The sequence below is a fragment of the Arvicanthis niloticus genome, chromosome 26 (assembly GCF_011762505.2).
Source record: "Arvicanthis niloticus isolate mArvNil1 chromosome 26, mArvNil1.pat.X, whole genome shotgun sequence".
In the NCBI taxonomy this organism is placed as follows: Eukaryota; Metazoa; Chordata; class Mammalia; order Rodentia; family Muridae; genus Arvicanthis; species Arvicanthis niloticus.
In genome coordinates, this window is record NC_133434.1 from 6,020,969 (window position 1) to 6,039,233 (window position 18,265).

Below are 18,265 nucleotides of genomic sequence, written 5' to 3' on the forward strand. Positions count from 1 at the left end.
GACCAACATGTAACCAACAATCTCTGCTCCTGACATTACGTTGAGTTTGGGGGATAGGCAGACACAAAGGAGCCGCACCTACCTTTGAAGGGTTAGTAACTATATGTGCTAGGCTCCTGGAGGATTCACAGTGTGACCCAGCATCTGTGCTCCTTGGAACCAAGATTTCTGTGCCACTCAGACTTGCCACTCTAACACCCATCACGTTTTAACAGGTAACTCATTCGTATGTTAACATCAAGAAACACTGCTTTAGTGAGCTCCTCTGCCCTGAAGATCCAACTCCCCAAAACAAAGCATGCCTACCCCTTGGTCATCCTGCCATAAGCCACATGTACCCTCTTCAGAAAGGACTAGCCTTTGTCCTTATCCCTGACATCCTCCCCCAGCTGACTGGGTCTAGGCTTCGAGGGACTCTGAAGAGAACCTTAATTCTTCTCTCCTTGCTCTCTGGACCTCTGGCAAAAGACAGTCACAGAAGCTCTAAGCAAAGGGTAGTTTGGATTGTTCCCCCACCCCAACCCCCAGAACCTATGACTCCCTCAACCTTCCCTTCCCCTTCCCCTTCCCCCTGGGAAGAGGGGAAAACTCAAATGTTCAAGGGAATCCCCAACTTGGGCAAATGCAACTTGGTTAGAAAGGGTTAATTCAAGATCACCCTGGAGAAGCCACAATTTCCACAGTCCAGGCTTTTATCTGTTGCTTTGGGAGACTGAGAACTCATGGATGGATATATATACATGACGCAGCCTCATAGAACACATGTGGAGTTGAACAGTTTGATGACCCAAGGCAAGGCTTGCAGAAAGATCCAGCCTGCCTTTACTATTACTTTATCTGTAACCCAAGCTGCCCTGGATCTCCTTATATAGACCAGGCTGTCCCTGAGCTTGCAGCGATATCCTGCCTCTGCCTTCCAAGTATCAGAATTGCAAGCGTAAACCTAGCTTAACTGTGCCCTCAAGGACCCCTCGAGAAGAGCAATTGGGGTTATGGCTTGAAAACATGGGTCCTTTTCAATGACTGGACAGGAAAGTATCTCCCAGAGGAAGAAAGGTGACCGCTTAACTGTATAGTCCTGACAGAATGTTCTACAAGTTCTGCCCATTGCCTGGCCTCTGTGGTCCTCCCATTTCCCTACAGTTCACCTGGAGGTCTCATGGAAGAAGTTGAATCTAGAGGATAGAGGTGAGGTTCAAGGCCCAGGCCCTCTATGTCTTATCCAGGTCCAGGGATTTTCTGGACAGTATATCCAGAGGGTTGGAGTCATGGTTACCAGATACCAGAGTGTTCCAACTAGGACTGAAAATGAAGATCACAGAAGGAAAATTTAACCACGGTGAAATTCCATTACGAGGGCCATATATTTACAGACTTCAAATATTTTACTTCATAATAAAAGAGATTTTTTTTTCTAACTCCCCAAACACCTGGCAGCCAAAAGTGAGGAGGGGGCGGGAGGATGAGAAATGTATTCACCCATTTCCAAAAAGGGTTTTCTAAAACTCAATGTCTCAAAACATTTTTCTTATTTAAATAACACCATCAAGGGAAGCACATTTCGAAGATCTCCACGGAATGGAAGTGGGCATGACCGTGTCTGCCCTAGAGGGCTTGCTGCCCCACCCCACAAACTCACCCTCCCCAGAGCCCTCACAGGGGTCTCTTATTCCTCCTTCAGCCCAGCCCAGCCTGCGCTTCTGTTCCAGCCTGTCGCTGGATAGAGCACAGTTACAGATAGCCATAGTGTCCCCTGGAGGTGACTGAGCATGCCATCTGTCTCCTCTAGCTAGCTCCAGGGAGTGCAGGTGGTAAGGACAGCTCTGGGCCGCAGTTTGGACTTCTCCCTCTGTAGTTCACCTGAAGACGGCTCTGTCCTCTCAGGAGACATGTCCTCTTCTATGTGGCAGGGAAGGTACCTCATCCAGGGAGATTACAGGGGCTGCAGGCTCAGAGAGGGTGGCAGGGATCCAGAGACTAGCAACCACCTTGCCCCACAGCATCTAACATTTACCCAGGACCCACGGATACCACAGTTAATGCCTCTAGAGGGAGTGGAGGGCAAGGAGGGTCACAGCTGCAGCTGGGCTAGCCCCAGCCTCCAGCACATCTAGGGTGAGATGAGGGGGGAGCTCTCATGGGGACGCCATTCAGACTCTGTCTTTTGGGGGGAAAAAAAGCCAAAGAAAAACATGTATTTATAACATGAACTTCCCTCCTCTCCTTTCCCTCGGCTAGCTGATTAATTAAATGAATACAAAGGCCGTCTTGTTGGGAGCCCCAGCCCCATGGACCCTCTGTGTTTTCTTTAAGCTGGCCTAGCAAACAGGAAACAAAAGGCTTAATTCTGTCTGGTTTCATGAAGGAGGCTGTATGTCACAGCCAGAGGCTGGGGCTCTGCCAGACCCCGCAGAGCAGCCACAAGGCTGCTTGAGACCCCCCCAGGCCCCCAGCCAAGCCCACCACCTCCCAAACACACAGTTGTCCCTGACCCTTGGCTCAAACTAATCTAGGCTAGCTCTTGGGGAAATGCCTACACAGCAGGAGGAACAGAAAGGAAGTGGGGAGTGTCCAAGAAGAGGCTCCGAAAGGAAAGTTGTGAGCACATGGGGTGGAAGACTTTGGGGCCCATGGCCATTTCCATCAGAAGGCAGGGAAGGGGCTAAGTATAAGGGATCCATGATAGTGCAGGATAGACAACACCTATTTTCTAGCTGAGGTACTACATCCTATGATCTGTCAGATGGGCCTCTTTGTCTGGTAGCTACACAAGTAGTATGATCTCACTACACAGGCGGAGGCTACAGCCCAGGTGGGGTTGGAATTAAAAAAGTATAAGCCACTTAGGCACTTTCCTATCTCATCCCTATAGACTCTGTCTGTCTGTCTGTCTCTCTCTCTCTCTCTCTCTCTCTCTCTCTCTCTCTCTCTCTCTCTCCTCCCTTTCTCGCTTTCAGGATTTGCTGTCTCTTCTGTGACCATTCTCCACTGATATTTTCCAACCCTCTTGGAATCTCCAGTGTGCTATAAGTGGAGGAATTGCTCCTGTCCCCTATGATGGTTTGTATATGCTCCTCTCAGGGGATGGAATAGGTGTGGCCTTGTTGGAGTAGGTGTGGCACTGTGGGTGTGGGCTTTAAGACCCTCATCCTAGCTGCCTGGAAGTCAGTATTCTGCTAGCAGCCTTCAGTTGTATGCCTGGAGGTTACCATGTTCCCACCTTGATGATAATGGACTGAACCTCTGAACCTGTTTAAATGTTGTCCTTGTAAGAATTGCCCTGGTCATGGTGTCTGTTCACAGTAGTAAAACGGTAACTAACCCACCCCAATCAGCAACAATCAGTGAAGAATTTCAGCTTCATTCAATGTAGCCCTAGAAGGACATCCCCAAGAGCACCTCTGGCCAATCAATGACTCTGAGTGGCAATAGCAACTATGCCTCATTTGGGTGTCCCTAGCATACATCTCCCCAAAAAACAAAATTCCTCTGCGACAGGGAAGTTCCCCCCCCCACTTCCTTCTCTAAGGTATCAAGGACAGAATCAAAGGGAAGTCTGTGTTTATCTCCAGTCTACGATCTCAGATCATAAAGGGTTCATGGAAACCAGGACCCCTGGGACATCAGTGAGATCGGGTGAGGAATGATGTCGGAGAGAAAGTGATTCCCTTCTCTAAAGACAGTAAGCGTGGATTAAGGCAGCCTAGTGGATCTCTGTTGTGATTTGTGTCTAGACAGATCGGGTTCCCAGCTGATGGTTCTGTGAAACCCTTGGGATATAGGACCTGAGGGAAGGCTGTGGGCCATTGGAGGCAGTCCTGTAGAGGATGTAACCCACCCCCATCCCCAGAACCACTCGTGGCTTCCTGATTCATCAAAACATACAGATACCACAGACCAAGGTCTTACCACCACAAAGTGAACCACTCCTGCCATGGTACCTGTATTCCTTTTAAGTATTTTCTGTGAGGTGTTTTTGTCAAAGTGAGAAGAAAAAGTAGACAAAAGTTTACTGACTCCATGGATGGGCTAGTGCTCTGGGCTCTGTAGAGACACTTCCTGTGTGAAAACAACAGGCTGCTGCTTACCAGAGCTTGCAGTTTAGATGAACATTTTAGATGAAGATCTCCCTCTGGAAGAGAGGCAAAAGAGACTAACCAAACAAGTGCCCTGCCTGAACCATTCATTCATCTGCTCCTCTATCCCTTATCAACGGTACTGATCCTGTAGCGATACTCAGGTGGACCTTGATCTTGACTTTATAAAGCACGGCTAATGAGCAAGTTAGATGTTAAACTCCAAATAACACACACACACACATAATATATGACTACAAATCACAATGGCGTCAATGAAGACACGGGGCATGGAAGATGCTTAGGCTTGAGTGTAAGAGAAGCAAGGACAAGAGGGGTAGCCAGGGAGATAATGGGAGGAGGGGCATAGGCTAAGGGGCCAAGGGCGCCATCTTAGAGAGGTGTCAGGTCAAGACTTCCAATTGACAAGTCTTACAGTTGAGCTAAGTGGAAATGAGAGGAAGGGTCAAAGACAAAGATGACACCCAGGCATTTGGTCCTAACAGCCTAGGATGTTTGGTGAGGTGAGGTAGAGAGGAGAGATACAGAGGGGTTAGAGAGCAGGTTGGCCTGATCCTTCTTATTACCTCTCTTACCTCTTTGTTTTATGTCCTCGTATGACTAATGGCCATGATATTGACAAATGAAATGCCTCTGTCTTTCAGCCAAGTTGCCATCAGAAGACCAAAATGCCAGCTGCCAGGTCTGGTACACACTTGGTGACAGTATGAGGTGCTCTCCACACATCTGGCCTAAAGAGGCATCTTATTCACTGTCCTACAGACGGGAGATCACAGAGAAGAAGTGAGCTACCTGCCCCTGCTTCCTTACCACAGCAGAGGTTCCAAAGCTGGATGTGTAAGTCAGAGAGTCTTATCACAAGCTAGGTGCTCAGTCCACAGGTAGATGCTGCTTCTGTTCTTCTAGGCCATAAGAACCAGGAGAGACCATGTAATAATCTCTTTTGATTATTTTTATTTTATTATTTTGTGTATATGGGTGTTTCGCCTGCCTATATGTCTATGTACCACATTCATGCCAAATGCCTGAAGAATCAAAAAAAAGGACATTGCATGCCCTGTAACTGGAATCACTGACAGTTGTGAGCCACCATGTGGGTGCTGGGAATTGAACCTGGGTCCTCTGAAAGAGCAGTGGGAGTTCTTATCCACTAAGCCGTCTCTCCAGTCCCAATGCTATAAAAAGTCTTAAACAGATCAGAAGCCCCACGTTGCCGTGAAGAAATAAAATAAGCTTTTGTTTGTGGAGTTTTTTTTCTTCCTTTCCTCTTTTGATTTCTTCATTTCTTTCCTCCCTGCACTGTGTCCCTCAAGGTGTAGGAAACCAGACTCGGGCTTTTGTACTTCTTACAAATTCTCTACCACTGGGCTGTATTTTGAGCCTGACACATTGCTTTCTTTTGCAATCACTGATTTAACTTCCTAATTTAATTGGACGGTAAATTGAATTTGTCCTAGTGAGTGTGCAGGGGGGAGGGGGGGGCAGGCCGGGAGTTAGACAAGGCTGAACGTGAAAACAAAGCTTGGAACAAAGCTTGGAGAAACTTGTATTGAACCCTGCCAGAAGTTCTCCAGCATCTTCAGAACACTCTGGAAGCCGTCCAGACTGGTTTAGAACTGTTCCTAGAAAGGCTCAGAGGAACCAGCCTGATCAGTTGAGCAGAAATCCACATCAAGTTATCGCCTGAAACTGGGCTGGGAGTATGGGGTGGAGGCAGTAGACAACCACCCAGGAGAAGAAGAAAGGAAAGAGAAAAAAGGAGAAAGAAGAGAAAAAGGAGGAGGAGGGAGGGGGGAGGAAGAGATGGAAGAGGAAAAGGGTGCGAAGTAGAGGAAGGAGATAGACCTTCAGTTGGCAAACGCCAGCTGAGGTAGCCCACTTCTGTGTGAAGGGGCAGATACAGTAAGACTGGAGATGATCTATGCTGAGGTCGCCATGACCCCTTCCCAGGAGTCTCTCCAGATCTAGGAACAGACAGCTACCATCAAAGCCCAGGGCTGTGTACCAACTCCTGAGGATTCTCAGGGGACCCTTGTTACCCTGTCAAAGCTACAAACAATGCCCCTTTTGCCCCTACTTGCTCAGGGAAGGATTGTAAAGCAGAAGGATTTCACCAGTATGCCACACTCCCAGCCTCCCAGCAGAACTTAGACAGACAGCTTAGCCCTCCAAGGAAGACCAAGGCTAGACCCTGCCCCTTCGGTAGCTTTAGATGTCCTGGAAAAGGAGAGTTTAGGAGAAGATCTGGGGGCCTAACCTTTGGCTTAAAAGACCCAGTAGGGAGGCTCTAAGATCCTGTGAGCAGTCTGGGGGAACCAGAGGCTATCTCTTGGCTTGCTGCTCATCCACCCAGATAGCCTGGGCAATCATTAAGTGAATCTGAAGGTCACTGTATCTATAATTAATTGAGAGATGTCAGCTCCCTCCCGTCTGAGATGTAATGAGCAACACAAGGACCAAGGTGTCCCCAAGCATTATCATTCAACTATTTCAAAGCCCCACTTTCCTTGGTAAGGAAGGTCTTCCAGACAAGGACCTTTAGTGCAGTGCAGTGGGCAGACATCTACTGAATGTGCGAAACATGGCTAGTGAGCTGAATTTCTAATGGGAGTTCATTTGAGTCCATTTAAATTTGTATTTAAGTAGCCACAGAGCACTTGGGGGAGGGTGCAATCAAATAATCTCAGAGACATACCTTCTCCACACTGACATACTAAGAGCTAATACAAAAACCTTTTCTCAAAGTCATGGTTGCAGGAGAGACACTCCCTGATAAGTAGAAGTGTCTTTCTTATACGCACTAGAGATCAGGGCTATTCCAGTCCCAGTGTGTAGTCCTTACAGGCCAGCTACATCTCTGGTCCAAGAACTGGAATCGTGGGGAAGGAACACCTATGGATGGGGCTTAGATGTGCTCAGATACAGTGTCTTTCTTTGTTGTGCTGATGAGGAAATCCAGGTCCAGTGAGGCTGATTGTCCCAGGTCACAGAAAACAAAAAATGTAAGAGGTTTGACCCAGGCAAGACTTCACTGGCTTTTGGATCCTCTTCCTCTAAGCAACCTGAATATCAGTCCATGACAGCTCCTCTCCTGTTCTCAGCCAGGATGAAAGCCTGGTTAGAAATGCAGACTGGCCTCTCAGGATGATGCTTGGGAGATCCTTTCTACCACCCAAGGGCTGGAATACAGGCCGAGAATAATCTCCATGGAAGAAGGCCTCTCGCCTCAGTAACCTCCCAGAGTCTGGTCCTCAGGCAACAGGAGCCAACTCAGTGCTTAGTCCAACATCCAACTCAGTAGAGTGAATAGATGAGAGGCCAGAGGGCAAACATCAAGGCAGGTTGTGGGGTACATGTAGGGGATACATGGGCTCAGAGAAACTGACCTCCTCTGGGCTAAGAGTCTGGAGGAAACTGTAGCCAGTATACATCAGCACACGCTTTTGTGGGAAAGTCACCCCTTCAAGGATCCTGGCACAGATCTCTGTACCTAACACCCAGAGACAAAGCTGAGTCTTGGTAAAACATGGGCTCTTAGGCTTCTTACATAGAGCTAGTGCCCTGCCCAAGTAGCGGTAGGGCCTAGAAAAGTGATTCTCAACATGTAGGTCGAGACCCCTTGAGGAGGGTTGAATGACCCTTTCACAGGAGTTTCCTAAGACCATGAGAAACCACAAGGATTTATATTATAATTCATAACAGTGACAAAATAACAGCAAAAATAACTTTATGGCTGGGGTCCCCACAACATGAGGAGCCGTATTGAAGGGTTATAGCGTTAGGAAAGTTGAAAACCATTGGCCCTAAAAGCTCTCGGCCTGAATAGGGGGCCTTAGTCCCAGCATTCTGAACCTGACCTACTGTATCTTAAGACTTCTCAGGATGATGTTGCCACAGCTGGAGCTTCACAGCCGAGAGTAGCTTCGTGTCAAATTCTCCAGAGAGAGTTTTATCCGAGTGTCAAAATGACCCAAGCACATTCAGAACCTCCATACCCAGAATCAATTCTGGACTTTGGAAAGCATATCAAGTGTCACTTGCTACCAAGAGGAATCTTTCCCCGGGTGTTTCCAAATGAGGCTCTTATCAACAAAAACGTGTCTTTTCTTGTTGTGAGTAGCATCTCAACCTACCGAACTGTCCCCTCTCCGGCCTTTCTAAAGCAGACTTTTATCTAGTACCTGGCCAGTCTCTGGGTTTTCGTGGTTCTTCAGAACGATTCTGGAGCCTTTTCTCCTTTTGCAGTCTCATTACCTTAATCCGGGTCTCACCATCTGAGGTGGATATAATGTGTCTGTCTGTGGTGGTTAATGCTAACTGACAATTTGGCAAAGCCTAGCTCCTCCTGGGAGAAGGGCCTCTGGGCCTGCCTTTGGAGAACTATCTTGGTTACATTGATTAAGGTAGAAGGACTGACTCACTCACTGGAGGATAAAACCATCCCTTGAGAAGGGGAACCTGGGTTATAAGAGAGTAGAAAGAATAAGCTGAATAGCATCATGCATGCAGGCATTGCTCTCCTCTCTTCTCAACTTAATGTGACGTGATTATTTCCCGGTCCTGATGACCTGACCTCCCTGTAATGATGAATACATCCTGGAACTGTGAGCTGAACAAGCCCTTTCTCCCTTAAGTTATTTTTGTGGGGATAAGGGGTGATTTTATCACTACGGCAACGGGGAAGAAGATGAGAGTGTCTCACAAGGCTCTTATGTTGGGAACTTAGTCCTGATGCACAGTTGAGAAGCGGGAGCTTTAAGAAGTGACAACATCAGGAGGTGAGTGAATTAATGTTGTGGCCTAGGAGCGGCCTCCTGATAAAGGCTGAATTCTGCTTCCTTCCTCCTCTCCTGGATCTGTCATCTCTCCTTCTGCCAGGAGATGATACAAGAAGGCCCTTGGCCTTGGCCTTCCCAGCCTTTGCAAGTTAAAAAAAATAGATAAATCTCTACTCTTTAGAGGTTTCTCTGTCTCAAGGACAAAACAGGATGTATTCGGACACCTTTCTCTTCACTGCCAAGTCCTTTCCCTTCTCCCTGCCTCCCAGCTCTCCCACATCCAAATCACCTTCATCTTTTAAAAAAATTAATTTTATAATCTCACTCACTTGCCACTGTGAATTATAGGTAGATATGAAGTCGGTGACTTAAGCCAGTGACTGAGGAAACAGGAGCACAGTGGGAAATATAGAAGATGCTTCAGAGCAGGCCAGAACGGGTTCGAGTTTTGTCTCTGCCTTCTCCTGGCTGGGCATCACTGGACAAGCTCTGAGGTTCCCCTGAGAATCATTTTACATCTCAACGTAAATTTAGGTGCGGTAGAATGAAAACCGTTTGTTGTACAGTGATTAAATGCTCAGGCTGAAAACCCAACTCCCTGGCTGTTAATCCCGTCTCCCCACATTACTAGCTGTGTGATGTTGGACAAGTGCCTTAACTTCTCCATGCCTTGGTTTTACCATTTACCAGAGCGTTGTGAAGATGGGATTTGTGGCAGGAATGCAGAACAGGGTTTGGCATACCCAGTGCTGAATCCATGCTAACGATTATGACTAGTAGGGTTTGTGGTGAGAATTTAATTACCTGGAGCATACGCCGCACTGAGGCAGCTGGCTGGCATGTTGTAGACGCTCAATAAATGACAGCATCTTCCCCTTCCCTAGAAATGCATCGAATGAGTCTGCTTTAAACTCTTAGAGCTTCACATTAGTGGCAAAATATCCAAGTGGGAGCATTCCAACACAAACAGTTAAGAAAAGGGAGATGATGCCTCAGAGACGTTGAAGCAAGACTGGGACTGGAATTCTCTATACCGAGGGGCCTCACCAAAGCCTCAGGAGGAGCTGAATGTCCCCTACTATCAGCCAGAGTAGTCACAGCCTGTGCGCACAAGGACCAAGTCTCCCTGTGTTAAAGAAGCTGTCATATGATAAAGACCCTCATGTGGGGACAGAGCCAGGACTGGGAACCATGAGCCTCACTGGTGTGACTCTCCCACAACCCATCAGGCACTAAGATTTGCATGAAACCCAGAGAAGGAAGGCTGCCTGACTTCCAGGTGGGAGGCATCTGCAAAGACCAAGAGAGAATTATTGATCCCAAGAAGGGGCAGGGATTGGGACTGGCTGGGGTGGAGAAGGGCTATTAATGGACTCTCAAGAAGAGATCGAAAATCTCTGGGCGCAGAGGATCCTGGTGGAGAAGCAGCAGTAAAGTTCTGACTTCAGCCTGTGTTACACAAGAGCTCCAGGCTCAGGACTCACCAGAGACTAGGGAGGCAGGGCTCATGCAAAGGCATGAGATTTGACTTCGGAAAGCCCTGAGACATCACATTGCTCTTGGCTGTTCTCCTTCCTAGGGGGCCCTGCCAGCAGTTGAGAGCTTGGAATAGCTTCTAGCCAGCCCTTGGATATTGCTTATGAAAGGCCTTTACAGTCATTAGCATACTTGAAACTCAAAGTACTCTGGTGAGAAATGTATAACCTTACCCCTGTCCTGTGAGCAGAGAAACTGAGGCTCTCAGAGGCTCCATGGTTTGCCTGAGGTAGTACATGTGCTTCACTTAGGCTGTAAATTCTAATTCCCAGATCTGAGCTTCTGCCCCACCACCACTGCCTCTCATTAAGCCCCTCATCTATTGGGCTGTACAGGCTAGGCTTTTGTTTTTCCGTGTGTGTGTGTGTGTGTGTGTGTGTGTGTGTGTGTATGTATATATGTATGTATATATGTATGTATATATGTATGTATGTATGTATGTATGTATGTATGTATGTATTGCCCAGACCAGAGGGGACAGTGCCACCCCTAGACAGGTGGTCCCGGGTTACATAAAAAAGCAAGCTGAGTGAGCCAGGGAAAGCAAGCCAGTAAGTGTGCCTCCCTGGTTCTGCTTCAGCTCCCAGTCTCCAGGTTCCTGCCCTCACTTCTCTCCACGAAGCACTGGAAGCTGGAAGATAAAACAAACCCTTTTCTCCCCAAGATGCTTTTTGGTCAAGTTGTTTGTCAAAGCAACAGTCAGCAAACTGGGACACAGATTAAGAACACAAGGTCTTAGCTTGCACAGTTCCTAGGTGTATGTGTCTCCTTGCATTGAGACTTCCTCCCTGGGCTTCAGTGGTGGAGATGCAGGGAGGAGTCCAGGTTGTTGCAGATGCAGGACAAAGCAGCTGAGTCTCTTGTAAAAAAGGAAGAGCTGGTGCTATATTATGCCCACATTTGTGAGTTATAAGCATTGCACAGAGAGAAGGAGGCACATAAATTAAAGTGGCCAACTTGTATGCACACATGCACACTGGCACGGACAGAAGGCTGGCTTTAAATGGAAAAAATTAGCAGCTTGAAACAGTAAAAAATCCTCAACTTTGCCTCAGAACGATGCAGGGCAACTTCACAAGAGTTTTATGTGGCCCATAAATTAGGGCTGAGAAAGGGCCTCTGCAAGAAATTCCTCGGCAAGACAGGGGCTTTCCGCCTGCAGATATGCCGTGTGGCAGCATTACAAATGTCCCGAGCAGTTTATATACAACAGCACAGCATGAGTTTGCTGGGGGATATTGGAGCTGGTAATTGCTATTCTAAAACTGGCCTTGTAAGCTTGAAGAAATGTTTTTTTTGGGGGGGAGAGTCAATTTAAGAGCTTTATAAAGCCATAAATGCCTTCTGAGCAAACCAAATGTAATCTATCTAGAGAGACAGGCCATCCCTCAAACCCAATGACAGACCCCTGCCATGTTGCCCAGAAGAGAGAAGATAGCCTAAAGGTACCACCTCAGCCAGTGCTTCACCTGCACAGAGGAGACAGGGAGCTGGCCCACATGACTTGGGACTGTCATTGGATTACCTGAGGCAATCTGCCCCTCACAGCCCTTGGCCCACTGACAGTTCACAGTGAATTCTCTGCCAGTGCCTCCTCTTCTTTCCCCTAAGCTAGCAAGACCAAACCCCATCAAGCTGGCTGGCTGTGGCCTCCTCTGTCCTTCCCAGTTGTCCTTCCCTCCCTGTGGCCCTTGGAGACAGGGAGGCAGAAGACTCAGCAAACAAGGCAAGGAGTCCTTCACTTGGCCTCAGTCCTTATCTAGAAAATGGGCCAATATTTGCCTACCAAGGCTATGAAAAGGCTGGAGAAAGAAGCACACACCAGCACCTGCCACTCGGCACTCCGTAAAGGGAGACTGCATTCTTTTATTGTTGTTATTACTTAGAAGGAACCAGGTGCCCTACCATTACTTTGGCGAGCCCCCACCTTTCCCAGAAGTGACTCCTGCCAGGATCTAGAGCATCAGAGTAAAATATCATTTATGTCTCCCCAAACCTCCAACAGCACACAAGATGGACACAAGCCCAGCTTTTCCTGGGAAATGATCCCAGTGCCTGTTTCCTGACTAAACTGGTCCTTATCTCCCCAAGGTACCGTCAGACACATATTTCAGCCACTATACCCACAACTGAGCACACAGCCCTGCCTCCCTGGCACCACTGTGACAGGACTGTGAGTCCTCAGCCAACCCCAGCACCACTGAGAGCCTTTTCATGTCAGTGAGATGTGTGAATTTCTCCAGGTTCCTGATAGAAAAACCCAGATGCAGACAGATTGGTCAGCTACCATCTGCCCTCATCCATCCCACCTCAGGTTCCCTGAGTCTCCTCCCAGTGCCCTCCAGTGCCTCTGTAATCCACTCTGTTTTCCGACGTCGATATTTCATAACAGAAAACAAAAGCCATAGAATTCGAGATTACCCACTCTCCATTGCGTTTAAACAGCTCTGTTGACAGCACGCAGCACCACACAGGAGCAGTAGAAAGGGATCCCAGATCAAGCTTCCAGTGAAATGTGGTTTTGGTTAGAAGTATTTTTGTAGTTTCTGCAACACCTTATTAAAGTTGAAAGCTATATATATATATATATATCAGCATTACCGGTGATGTTTTTCAATACTGCCGGGGTTGGGTTTCTATGCAGCCCAAAGCACATGTGACCAGCTGCCTGAAGACAGACGTTCCCATGCCGTCTCCTGGACCTCATGAGTGGCTCACCCGCATCCCACTCCCGCTAACATCCATCCCACCACAACTTCTGAATCAGAGAGCGCAGAGAGGGGTCTTTCCTCTAAGGAGCTCATAGAAGGTATCTCTACTCCCTAAGCCCCAAATCTTGATGCTCTCTTGCTTGGCCTGTCTCCGCCCTCCAATCCTCTCACCTTTTTCATTTTCAGACTGCTTATTTTGCTTTCATTTTGAAATTAGCATGCACAATAGTGACGTTCCTTATGGTATCTTCACATACGCACATCATGGAGTCACCTCACATTTACCTCTGTTGCTTTCTTTAGTGTTCCCTCGGCCCCCCACTAATTCTCATCCCCTTCTACCTTCATGTTTCATGCACACACAATATGTGTGCATACATATTACGTGTGTGCATATATATATATATATATATATATATGTTAGTATGTACATGTGTGATATGCGTGTGTGTATGTGTGTGTGTGTGTGTGTGTGTATTTTTAAACTCTAGCCCATAGGAAGTATCTTGTATCATTGCAAACATCCCCCAAGTTCTACCAGTTTTCTAGCATGAGGATTTTGCCACGGCCCACTCCTGGTTACATTTCTACTCATCCTTAAATTAAAAAAAAAAGAAAGAAAGAAAGAAAAAGAAAATGAACACAGAGCTTGACGACCAGAAAGTATCTGGCCTGATCACAATCTGTGTCTGAAGCCTGGCCCTGCTGTTTGAATTAGCCAGACCTCTGAGCGACTCTCTTGACTTTGTCTTTCTCGCTATCTTCCATTACTCGTCTACAAAACCGGGTCTAAACTACGCAAAGAGGAGGGGCTTTCCCAGCTGAGATTTCTGAGTGGATGTTTATTAAGTGTTTATTTTACACTTAGTAGGCACTTGATGTTATCATGGCAACAGGGGGGATGGAGAAGATGCAGCTCCTGTCCTCAAGGAACCTGCAGTTTTATAGAGGACAACAGATACACGAAAGCAAACTCACAGTTAAGCCTTCCAGCTCTGGTTCAACACAGCAATCTACAAAAAAAAAAAAAAAAAAAAAAAAAAAAAAGCCATGAGGCAGTACGTGATTAGATGCCAAATGGATTGTGCAGGCAATAATTGCTCTGGGTTGAGGAGTTCAGAGGACAAGATCACTGAGGGGTGGGCTAGTCAAAATCATGGTACTCACAAGGTTGGAATTGATGCTGGCCTTAAAGCATGAAGAACCCCTACTCCAGTCTATGGGAATGGCCCATGCAAGGGGACCTTAGTGAACAAGTATTCACAGGTGACTGTCACTGGGCAGAAGCAGGGCACTGAACAGTGACTGATTACAGCAGAACTGAGATCTCATCCTGAGAAGCTTGGAAAAAGCAACACGTTCACCACGAGAGAAGCCAGGCTGTCGGCGAGGGTTCTAAGTGCCAGGCTGCAAGGTCTCTTGTAAGCAGCAAGGATCCAGTGAAGTGATCTGGGAAGAGCTGTATTTTGAGAGAATTAATCAGGCAATGATTTGAAGAGTGGATCAGAAGTGTGACACAGTTGAAGTCATCTGGCAGGAGGCGACAGTGTGGGATTAGGGAGACAGCAGTAGGAATGCAGTGACATGCCAGGCACGGACAGAGGGCAGCCTTGGCCCCTGAGAGGTTAAAGTCTGGCTAACCATTGCATTTAGTGTCTGAACTTGGACACTTTTCAGAGAGGAAGGGGAGATATTAACAACCACAGTGGGGCAACAGGCTTAAACCAAGACCCACCTGGGCAAATGAGAGGGGTAATTACTGTCCTAAGAAAAGGGTGTGTGTGGGGGGGGGGGTAGACAAGGAGAGAAGTCTCCAGGACTTCAAGCCTGGAGGGCAGATGAAAATACCACATTTGGCAAGGAGGTTCAGGTGGGAGGATGGTGGGGGGAAGTGGATCCAAGCACAGAAGAGGGAGGCTATGAGAGGAGTTCGCACCAAGTTGCCAAAAAGACTCTCATTTCTTTGAAGAGAACTGTGTCTCATCTAGATGATTGCAAAGATATTCGTTTAGCTGCATTGAGACAATGAAGAGGTGCTGAGTGTTATCTAAAAGGGACTGTTGGGAGAGCTGCCTACGCTCACCCATAGTTCACGTGTACCTGCTTGGAATTTCAGTGGTGATCCTTCTTCATAGAATTGACCTGGTGGCCATCTGTAGCCCAGGGAACCCTCACAAGGACTTGGCAGCATTCAGGAGGCAGAGACAGGCAGGTCTCTGAGTTCAAGGCCAGCCTGGTCTACAGAGCAAGTTCCAGGACACCTAGGACTATGCAGAGAAACCCTGTCACAAATAAATAAATAAATAAATAAATAAATAAATAAATAAATAACATGCCATCAGAATGGCCAGCCAGGCAAAATAGTTCACCAAAGCCTGCTTGGAGCACTAAAGGGAGGGGGATTCAGGACACCTGCGACCCTTCCTAAGACTACAGTGCAGAGGAGGAAGCCAGAAAGGAAAGAAAACCAACCTTTAAAAATAAGTCACAAGAGCATCAACAGCCTCCCCCTGCTCAGAGATGATCTAGTTTTTTATGGACAGGCATCTTCCAGCCATACCACTCACAATAACATCTGGGTCCCACCCCCAGGCTGAGGATGAGTACCCAGCCACAGGACTCAGAAGACTCCAGAACTGTTGTACAGGCTGCCAATCCTTGGGACTCCAACTGGGACTCTGTTCCAGGTTCGTGTTCACACTTCTTCAAAAACAAAGACCCAGAAAGGACATGCAGTCCCCTGGTTAAAGGCTGCACCGCTGCCAGAGTAGGATCTTACACGGCTTTCCTGACCCAGAAATTTGAGGCAGAAACTAGCCATTGGCTATGAATTATCCAGGCACCTGTGGCTGCAGTTACTTGATAAAACTGATTCCACGGGGAGTGTAGATTACTCCGGAGTTAACAGTACAGGGGCTTGGGGTAAGGACAAAGTTGCCAGGCCCAGCAGCTTCTCATTACACAGAAAAGCATTTGCTTCCCATCCCCCACAGGAACTGTGTCTTTGAACCTTTCGAGAGCATCAACTCTGTAAGACCCTAGGTTATCCGACCTCAGCAATAGCAAGGCGGAAGAGTGAGCCGTGGCTGGCAGTAGCTGTCACCCTCTCCACCACTGCAGACCCAGGTCACAATGAGCTCTTGTCGGTTATGGCTCACAGTGACGATTCCCTTATAGGGGTGATCGGCTCCAGCCATGATCTGATCTATCAGAATGGGCTGAGGGATAGCGTGTGTTTGAGAGCGCCTTCTCCGGTTCTGTGGCCCTAGGGGGCATTCTGTGCACCCCACAAAGAACAGCTGCCAGCTTCTATCCCCGGAGAATTAGCAAAAGAAGATCAAGTCAAACTACAAACCGGCAATTACAGTGAACTTAGGAACACTCACCAACAGTGCACACACGTCACCTCATTTCTTAGGATTCATTTCCTCCTCTGAAGTGGGGGGTGGTAGTAATAAAGACTCTGTTTCCAAGGGCTGTTGGGGCACTTGAGGTAATAAAAGTGCCTGCAACATAGTAGGAGCTTCACAAATGTGCAACATAGTAATGTAGAGTGAAAAATTATAAAGGCCATTTTACGAAATATGTGTAGATTTTTCGCCTTACAGAACTCGGAACTGAAAATAAGATTTCAGGCCTTCACATTCCAGGTGAAGGACACTTGCTGGATTACATTCCCCAAGCCTCGCCCAAGGCAGGAAGGCATTCCTGACTACAGATAAAGATGCTACCACCTAGGTGGGGCCATAGCCCTATAGCCGGAAAAAGTAAAGATAGTAATCTGAAATGGCAGGATAGGACACAATAGCATGGTGAAAACCACATTTTTGAGAAGAATGAGTGTGCAGAGTGATCTCACATGACTCTAGATCATTTGGGCTAGATTCTCTGAAATGTTCCACTGTTCTTGGTTACCCCTCCCTTGGTCTTCCCAGTGCTATGTTCAAAATTTGTAAAACAACCAATCATGTGTAAGCGCGCGAAAATACAACCATTCATGTGTAAGTGTGCAAAAATGCCTTCCTCCCCCCACCCCATGCTATAAAAGACCCTTTAACCCACCACTCGGGGCCAAAAACCCTGCTCTTGGAGCTAAAGAGCTTGTCGTTTTTGACCACCAGCTCCTCCCCTAATAAACCTCTGCTGATTGCATCCAGGTATGGTTTCTTGTGATTTTTGGGTGGCTGCAATGTCCTAAGACTTGAGGAAGGGTCTCCGGAGTTTGGAGCTCTTCAGTAGAAGCTTAATAAGTGTTGCGCTTTTAGTTCGGCTGACATTTTAATAATGCGGTTAGTGCCACCATGAAATGGATATTTTCTAATTAAAAGGCATTTTTTTTTCTGAACAAGACTCTAAATATGACCCTCGGTCAGAAGAAGCCATGTGTTGAGTAACAAAAGCAAATGAGCACACCCAGCCCTGGGAGTGACAATTATCAGGTTCAAACGGCTAACAGGAGACTCGGTGATGAGGGACTAAAAGTCTGTCTTCTCTCCCCTAAAGAAGGAATCAAACAAGATGACCACTGTCCCCTCTGCTAGTCAACCCTGGCTTCGAGTTCTGGCCAAAGCAATTAGGCAAGAAAAAAAATTAAAAAGAATCCAAAATAGGTAGGAAAGAAGGAAACACTTCTATTATTAGATGCTGTGATTCTACATAGAAAAAAAACAAAGAATTCACAAGAAAACTAATAAAGAGATTCAGTAAGCTTACAAGGCATAAGATCACACACAGGAACTACCAGACATGGAGGAAAGACACTGGAAGATGGAGATACCTCCAGTGTTCATGGATCAGCAGAATTAATATTGTGAAAATGAACATATTACCAAAAGCAAGTATAGAGTCAGGGCAGTCTCCACCCAAACTTCAATACATTTTCTACATAAATAGAAGAAGCAACCCTAAAATGTACACAAATATACAGAAGAGTCCAAACATTCAGAGCACTTCTGTTCCAAAAGGGCAATGGTAGAGTCACCATAATACTGATTTTAAATTATGTTATGTATCTATAATGGTAGAATAGTACTCACATAAAAACAGACATGCAGAGCAATGGAAAAGAATAGAGGACCACGAAATAAAAATTACACGTGTACAGCTAACCGATTATGATCAAGGTACAATAAACATATAAAAT

General features: G+C 46.9%; 1 protein-coding gene and 1 long non-coding RNA gene across 4 annotated transcripts in view; one reads left to right on the forward strand and one right to left on the reverse strand.

The window, feature by feature from the left end:
* Pknox2 (PBX/knotted 1 homeobox 2) overlaps window positions 1-18,265 on the reverse strand; it is a 297,178-nt gene that overhangs the window by 230,405 nt on the left and 48,508 nt on the right. The window lies entirely within an intron of this gene.
* Window positions 8,580-17,278, forward strand: LOC143438964 (uncharacterized). The gene is made up of 2 exons (XR_013107473.1): window positions 8,580-8,875; window positions 13,056-17,278. It is a non-coding gene; the product is annotated as an uncharacterized LOC143438964 (long non-coding RNA).